This window comes from Natator depressus, chromosome 6 (assembly GCF_965152275.1).
Source record: "Natator depressus isolate rNatDep1 chromosome 6, rNatDep2.hap1, whole genome shotgun sequence".
In the NCBI taxonomy this organism is placed as follows: domain Eukaryota; kingdom Metazoa; phylum Chordata; order Testudines; family Cheloniidae; genus Natator; species Natator depressus.
Genome location: NC_134239.1, coordinates 90945882 through 90954247, shown reverse-complemented (window position 1 = coordinate 90954247; position 8366 = coordinate 90945882).

The window sequence follows — 8366 nt, the reverse complement described above, 5'->3', positions numbered from 1 at the left end:
CTTGATTGATTGTAATCTTCTAAACAAACAATATACATACTTATATCTTTATTTGTTCACCCAGCTATCAGTGTACATGGCTGTTTATAAAGTACATTAAACAAGTTAAAAGACATGGTCTCTGCCCCCAAAGTGCCTACAATGTAAACTGACTAGACAAACATACAGAAATTAATTCAAAAGGGAATGGTAGACAGGAGCCTCCTCCTCCAACACAAAGAGAATAGATGTATAGCCATTAAGCTGCGTGAAGAATTGAGCTGCTGTCTATCTAGCATAAGTGCATTTTAAAATGGCTCTCTTTTATAGTCACTATGCATTTCATTTCTGTTTAATTTCACATCTGTTCTTTAACTGTTCAGTCTTGAATAACATTCATATTTAAATGCTAACCTAATATTGTTTTAAAAGGTAATACTAATGTCTCTCCTTTTTTTTACAATTTTATTGAATTGTTTCACATTTTTCTGAATTAAAATAACTCAATTAAGTAACTTTTTTGTAATCATGCATAAGTATCTAAGGCTAAGCCTACTGGATACCATAAAAATCTTACTTTTTTTTTTTTTTTTAAACTGTTCTAATATATTCGTGCTTTGATCACATCTGACTATTTTTGACATTTGACAATATTTGACTGATCAATTGACCAATTATTTTTGGATCAGTCAAATATCCAACCCTTGGGAGGACAGGACAGAGGAACTTATTAAGCCTAATGCTTTTCCATAAATGTTTTCATGATTTAAAGACAAAAAACAAAAACCACACAGCATATTTGGATTCAAACATTCCTTTGCAGTGTCTGCAGCACAGACAACTGATTTGTGCAAATGCACGAGAAACAAAAAGAGAGCCAGACTGACTAATTTGCATAAACACACTAAAAATCAATTTTAGAAGTTATTTACATTTTATTACTCTTAGATGTTATTAGTTACACAGGTAGGAAATGTGTTTTTAAAAGCAATTTTTTTCTCTAGTGTGGTTGCTTTAGAGCAGGGGTGGCCAACCTCTTCAGAAGTTAATATGCAGCTCCTTGTATAGGCACCGACTCTGGGGCTGGAGCTACAGGCACCAGCTTTCCAATGTGCCGAGGGGTGCTCACTGCTCAACCCCTGGCCCTGCCCGCACTCCACCCCTTCCCGCGCCCTCCCCTGAGCCTGCCATGCCCTCGCTCATCCTCGTCCCCCCTCCAGAGCCTCCTGCATGCCACAAAAGAGATGATCGGGAGGAAGGGGAGGCACTGATGGGTGTGGCTGCCGGTGGGCGGGAGGCACTGGGAGCGTGGGGGGGAGCTGCTGACATATTACTGTGGCTCTTTGGCAATGTACATTGGTAAATTCTGGCTCCTTCTCAGGCTCAGGTTGGCTACCCTTGCTTTAGAGAATAGTTCTGGTATGAAAAGGGAACTATAAAATGGGAACAGAGGAATTTCTATAAGGGGTCAGACCAGTGGTCTATGAAGTCCAGTATCCAGTCTCCAAAAGCGGACAATGCAAGATGACGCAATAAACCCTGTACTGGAATAAACCTACTCATAACAAGTTTCTTCTGAACTCATGACAGTTAGTAGTTGACTTATGCCTTGACGCATAAGTATTCGTATCCACTACAAATTTTCATTCTAATAACTGCGGGTGGTTTCCTTATCCACAGCAGAATTTCTAAGAAATTTAGATATTTGTAAGTTCTTCGCCTTGACATCTTGTGGCAGTGAGTTACACAGGTTAAGTAGATAATAATAGTGCTGAGATACTATGGCGATTAACACTATGTAAAATTAAGATAGACAGACTAATGCTTAGTGTAAGAGTATATCTTTAATGATCCTTCCCCCCAGCTCCATTTCTGCTATTTGCATGTTTAATCACATCTGCTGACCTGTTAGCATTTACAAAGCCAATGTAACTGCGGAAGAGCAAGCCAGATTCTACCCCAGTCTGTGCATCATTAGGTAAGTTCTTACTGAGGAATTTTTATTACTGATGGGGAAATACAGTTTGAGAAAATACATATCCGATGGATTCACACATCATAGGTGAAATTAATATTTAAAGTAAATGAAAATATGATCTGACATTTAATCTCTTATTCATTTTATCTAGAGCTATCACTCACTGAAAATAAATATTGACCCCAGGATTCTGCTTCAGTCATTTATCACTCAGTAACTGCACATTAGTGGCCCAACTACGTGTATGTGAGAGATGGAATCACTTATCACTCCCTGAGACAGATAGGGGCATTTTTTTAAAATCAGTTTATATGTACTGATAAGACACATTAACCATTGAACAATTTAACCAAAGAGACGGAGTCACACTGAAGGGTTTATCCCTTTAAGAGATTAGGAAAGGGTAAAACAGGAATACATCACCTTGGGCTCGATCACAGTATCACTGAAATGGGAAAAATTTGGAAGTGTGAAAGGAGAGCAATAACATTTGCTCATTATCCCCTACACCATTTCTTTTTTTGTTTTGTTTTTTAAAGCACTAGGAGCTATGCAACTCTGGAGTTTTAATACAATACTAAAGCTCATAAATTTAATTCACTGCTTTTAGTCTGGCTCAGATCACTTAGTCAGTGAAAGCTGTTACCATCCAGCAGTTGCTCAGTGGCACACTTGAAATAAACAGGTAGTCCAAGCCTAGTGAGGAGTCTATTTTACAAAAACACCCCCCATCATAATTGGTATAAATTGAACTGATGATCTTGTGAGCAATCTAAGCACAGGGAAGGCAGCAATTTACACACCGAAGAAGCTCGGCAGTGGAAGCTGCCATACCCGTTTGCCTTTCCTCTGTGCTGGAAGGGCTCCCTCCAGGAATAAGGGGAGGAATTCAGTCTCCAGGACTTTTATCGGTAACAGACATATCATTAAAAAGGGAGGACTTTCGAGTAAGAGGTGGGATCATCTCAGAACAGCGCACGGAAGTGGTGTCATTATCAACACCACAATTTCTCAAGGCTCACGTGTTCCCGGCTAAGCCAGCAGGCAGCAGCAGGGCCCCACCACCGCCCGTGCGCCATATCCCCAAACTGGGTGCCCGCGGGACACCCCAATGCCGGATCACCTCTTTGCGCTCCCTGGTCCTCTTCTCCGCTACACCCTAAATGCCCCCCCCCGACTGACCCCGTTATGTCCCCACAAGGCCGCCACCTCAAGCCCCCCCATGCACCCACACGTCATCCCTCCTGAGCATCCACCTTGAGTGTGCCCCTCACCCCCGTCCCTCCCATCCCGCTCTCCCTAGTGCCTCCCTCTGGGCTCCCCGCCCTCATTAGGCTCCCTCGCCCCCCACCTCGCCTCCTCTCGCCTCGCCCCCCGCGGCTCACTGAATCCAGAAACCCGCCCCCCGCCCTACTCCCCCTCTGCCCCGGCCCCTCACCACCCACCTGGGCACAGGTGCTACTAGCGGCTCCCCCTCCAGCAGCACTCCGCCTGCCCTCCCAAGCGGCGCATGCGTCCGACCGCCAACATAGAGTACAAACGTCGCCGAGAGAAGCCCTGTCTTGCGGGACCTCTTCCGTTTCCAGGCTGGAGATCTGTGCGGCCCCGCCCACCACTTCCGCCTTTCCCTGCACCTAAGATGGCGGGTGGAGGGGCTTTAACTGACTTTTCTAGGCTTAACATTGAGTCACCTCCAGGGTAGCTTCAGCGCGCTTGCGCAGAACGAGCCCCCAGACTCTCCCTTTTTCTGGGTGACGGAGCTGAACGACTCTGCTGCGCACGCGCAGCCAGGCCTGCCGTCCGTTTTGTTTTGGCGCCACCTGCTGCCCTAGATGTGAAGGGCGGAGGGGAGGGACCCTAGTGCGCCCACCCCTTTGTGTGTGCGACAGCGAGCCGCCATGCTGGGTCACAGTGCCCGCAGCCTACCGTACTCTTCGCCCGGGGGCCGCAGGAGTGGGCATGAGGCACAGTAGATAGGAGGGAAGGGTCAAAGCGAGAGGGAATGAGGAGGGGGAGCTGCAAGTGCTTGGTAAGCAGGTACAACCCTCAATAAAACCTCCACGGTGTATATCAGCCAAAGGCTGTTATCTGCGCCTGGCAGCCTTGGGCATCCAAAGAGGTTTGATTGAAGAAAAGGATGGGATCTGAGGTTGCCAGGATTCGTCTCCCTCATGTTTAAAACTTAAAAGTACCATAGGCTGGCCTTTCTCCTACCATGATTTATCACCAGCACTGCATTGGAAGGGAGCACCTTCATTAAAGGGCAATGTGGTTATCCCTACCCAACAACTGTCTTGTAGAGGACAGTGTGCAGGCTTTGAATACTAGCCAAATGCCTGCTTGCGGGGTTTGAACCTTTTATCTTATGGCTCAAGGTGATGAAGGGAGTCTGCAGGCTGGATAGACCATGAGTTCCTGAGGCTTTTGGATGGTCTGAATACAGTATAAAGGGGTTACAACCCAGCCCCCTTGAGCGGCAGTCTTTTCTACAGTCTTTTTGGCCAAAATAATGAGAGCATTTAAGGGGTGGGAAGAATGAGGGAGGAAACACCAGAATTTTAAGGTTTTTGGCCATTTGGCTAAAGGGAGGGGGAAAGCAGCAAAATGAGGCAATTAGGAGACCTAGAAAGCAAGTGAAAAGTGAGAAATACCCCTACCCTTCCAAATGATTGGGAAAATCAGCTAGTGGAATAAATATGAGGGTATGATGTCCCATAAGTGCTGGAGAAACCAGGCCCAATGATCAGGAGAGAGACTGGGTGTTCAGGCCCAATGGAGACAAGATGTTGTGACTAGAGTAGTCTCATGAACTCTGCCAGAAAGGGGGATTTACCTGCTCCATCTGCAAGTCTGCCAGAGACAGAATGATTTGCCTTTGGACATGAAGAGCAGTTTCATAGAGAGTTCAGATAAAGACTGAAATAAATTCTATGAGCAGAAGTGGAGAGAAACAATAATAAATACATTCAGATGGTGTTTGTGTTCAAGAATCTGAAACATCCCCATTAAAAATGGCAAACAGAGAAATTCTTGAATGAGTGAGAAGAGGAAATCACCTCCAACCCAAACATACAGTGGATAAAACAACCAGTCACAAGTGGAAAAGGAAACAAAAATGCCTTGAGTGTCAATTGAAAGGATGACCCAGATGAGGTAGGGATTTCTCATCCTATTGAAGTTGTACCACAGGATGGCAAGCACCTCCAACCTCATTAGTCTTAAGTGCTGTGAAAGGACACAAGGTAGGAAACAGGTAGGCTGTTCCTACAGTATATTATTGGAGTAAATAACTAGCATTGGGCCTCTATTAGAACATCAGAGTCAAACAACACACCTCTTGACTTCGGGGTATGTTAGATTCAGACCCCAAGACTAGGTGTTGTGAATCCCTTTCCATTTCCAGATTTGGGGAAGGAGGAAAGATGATAAGAATACTGTTTTAATGTATCTCCTACTCCCAGGCCCGTCCCTGGTTTCTCCAAGCCCATCCTGACCCCCAGAGGTATCCCTCACTGAGCTCTCAGGATACGATTATGAACCTGGGTGTTGGTAGAAGGAGGGTTCAGGGGAGTGGGGCAGTCTGTGTGTGGGGTGGGAGTGTTTTGGAAGTGGTGAAGATCAGCCATTCACCTCAGATGATGCCAGTGTCAGGGAAGAAAGACACCAGGCTTCCATACAAAAGACAACACCAGGTAGGAAGACTGTTAGGGGGAGGGTCTCTCAAGGGTCTATTGGATAGTTTGGGTAAGCATCTGAACTTTTAAATACTTATCTGAAACAAACACCAAATCATTTGAAGCCCAATCCACCCCTTTCATTAAAATGTGGTTTTTTGCAATGTTGGGGCCAGTTTCCTTTGTGCTCTTATATGCATTTTTGCTTATGTGAAGGTCTGATTTACCATATGCTTTTATGTGGATATTGACAATGCTGAAAGGCTACTTTTGCCTCTTCCTATGTATATTCATGCATTGCTGAAGCTGTTTTCCTGTGTGCCACATGTACATGTTTCTATATTAATTATGCCCATGGTGAAGATTGCTTTCCTGTGTGCTTGTATTTGAATTTGAGCAATGTTGGGAGCATGTTTACTGCATGCTGCCATATATCTTTAGCTGTGTTGTGGCCTCTTGTACTGCATGTTCTTCAGTGTGTTTTGTCAATTTTTGGAGAAGGAGAGGGCATCATTTAGTTCTTGCTCCTATAAGTATATTTGTATTGTTGAGCTTGGAATTTGCATGTTTTTTAATTTTATTATCTCTGTAGTACTAGAAGCAGGGCAAAATTATTCAAAGGTGAGAAAAATATTATATTTATTTTAGTGAAGTATATCAGGGGACATTTGGAAAGCATAAAATCCTCCGTATTCTAAAAGGCTACATTCCCTTCAGCTGTAAAGTGAAAACTAAAAACTAGAGTTGGCTCTCATGTTGTCCTTCTGTAGAAAAACCAAACCATGATAACTGAAATTTTGCTAAAACAAAAACAAAGGCTTCATGAGACCACTGACTAACTGTAACCTATAAAAACATATGTGGTTTTATAGAAGTATTAGGAAGTTTAGCTTTTTTAAGATTGTAGCCACTAGAGGCTGACATGGTCACATATACACAAACAGGTCTGATCTCAAAGACACTTGTGCAGGAAAGGATAGCAGTGTATACATACAAAATAGGGTGCATGCAAAATGATGGGATATACAGTAGCTGTTACCACTCAAGAAAGAGATCTTGGAGTCACGGTGCATAGTCCTCTAAAAACATCCACTCAATGTTCAGCAGCAGTCAAAAAAGCAAACAGAATGTTAAAAATTATTAGTAAGGCTAAGATTTTGTCATGGTTGTTTTTAGTAAAAGTCATGGACAGGTCACGGGCAATAAACAAAAATTCATGGAAGCCGTGACCTGTCTGTGACTTTTGCTGCTGTGGCTCCATGGTTTTCCCCCACCACCGTGGTGTCTGGGAGCTGTGGAGTTCCCCCTCTGCCCCCAGCGGCTGGGAGCTGCAGGGTGACCATATTTCCCAAAGAGAAAATGGGACACCCCAGCTGCTTGCCCGAGGCATCTCCCTCTCCCCTGTGAGAGGCTGTTGCCCGTCGCTAGAACCCTGGGGAGGGCCCCCTCAGGAGTCTGTCACCTGTCGCTGGAACTTTGCAGAGGGCCCCCTGTCGCTGCTGTTGCCTATCGCTGGAACCCTGCCATGGCCCCATTGGCTGTCAGCTCCAGAGTCCTGCAGCCCCTGGGGCTGAAGCAGAGAATGTCACAGAGGTATCTGGAAGTCGCGGATTCCATGACTTCCATGACCTCTGTGACATAAACGTAGCCTTAACTATTAGGAAAGGGATAGATAATAAGACAGTAAATATCATAATGCCACTGGGTGTGCCCACACTTTGAATACTGAGTGTATTTTTGGTCCCCTCATCTCACAAAGGATAATTAGAAGTGGAAAAGGTGCAGAGAAGGGCAACAAAAACGCTTAAGGGTATGGAACAGCTTCCATGTGAGGAGAGGTTAAAAAGACTTGGACTTTTCAGCTTGGAAAGGGGATGACTAAGAGGGGATATAATAGAGGTCTATAAAATCATGAATGGTGCAGAGAAAGTGAATAAGGAAGTGTTATTTACTCCTTCATATAATACAAGAACTAGGGGTCACCCAATGAAATTAATAGGTAGCAGGGTTCAAACAAACAAGGAGTACTACTTTATACAACACAGTCAATCTGTGGAACTCATTGCCAGGGGATGTTGTGAAGGCTAAAAGTATAACTGGGTTAAAAAAAGAATTAGATAAGTTCATGGAGGATAGGTCCATTAACGGCTATTAGCTAAGATGGTCAGGGTGTCATGCTCTGGGTGTCCCTGTCCTCTGATTACCAGAGGCTGGGAGTGAGGACAGGGGATGGATCATTCACTAATTGCCCTGTTCTATTCATTCCCGCTGAAGCACCTGGCATTGGCCACTGTGGGAAGACAAGGGAGTGGGCTAGATGGACCATTGGTCTGTCCCAGTATGGCTGTTCTTACGTTTTTAAATGTTACTGTGCTGGGTTTCTTTGGTATTTTCCCCTACAAGGATCTTAAATTTAGTTACATTATGGTCACTATTATTGAGGTCTTGAGTTATATTCACCTATTGGACCAGATCCTGTGCATCACTTAGGACTAAGTCAAGAACTGCCTCATTAATAGTGCAGTCACTAATGCGACTTCAGTCATTAATGGCGTCTAAAAATTTTATCTCTGCATCCCATCCTGAGGTGACACATCCCTAGTCAATGTGGGAATAGTTGAATTTCCCCATTATTGTTGGGTTTTCTGTTTTTGTAGCCTCTCTGATCTCCTGTTCGAGGTGATCAGTAGTATATTCCTACTGTTATACTTTTATTATTCAAGCATGGAATTTCT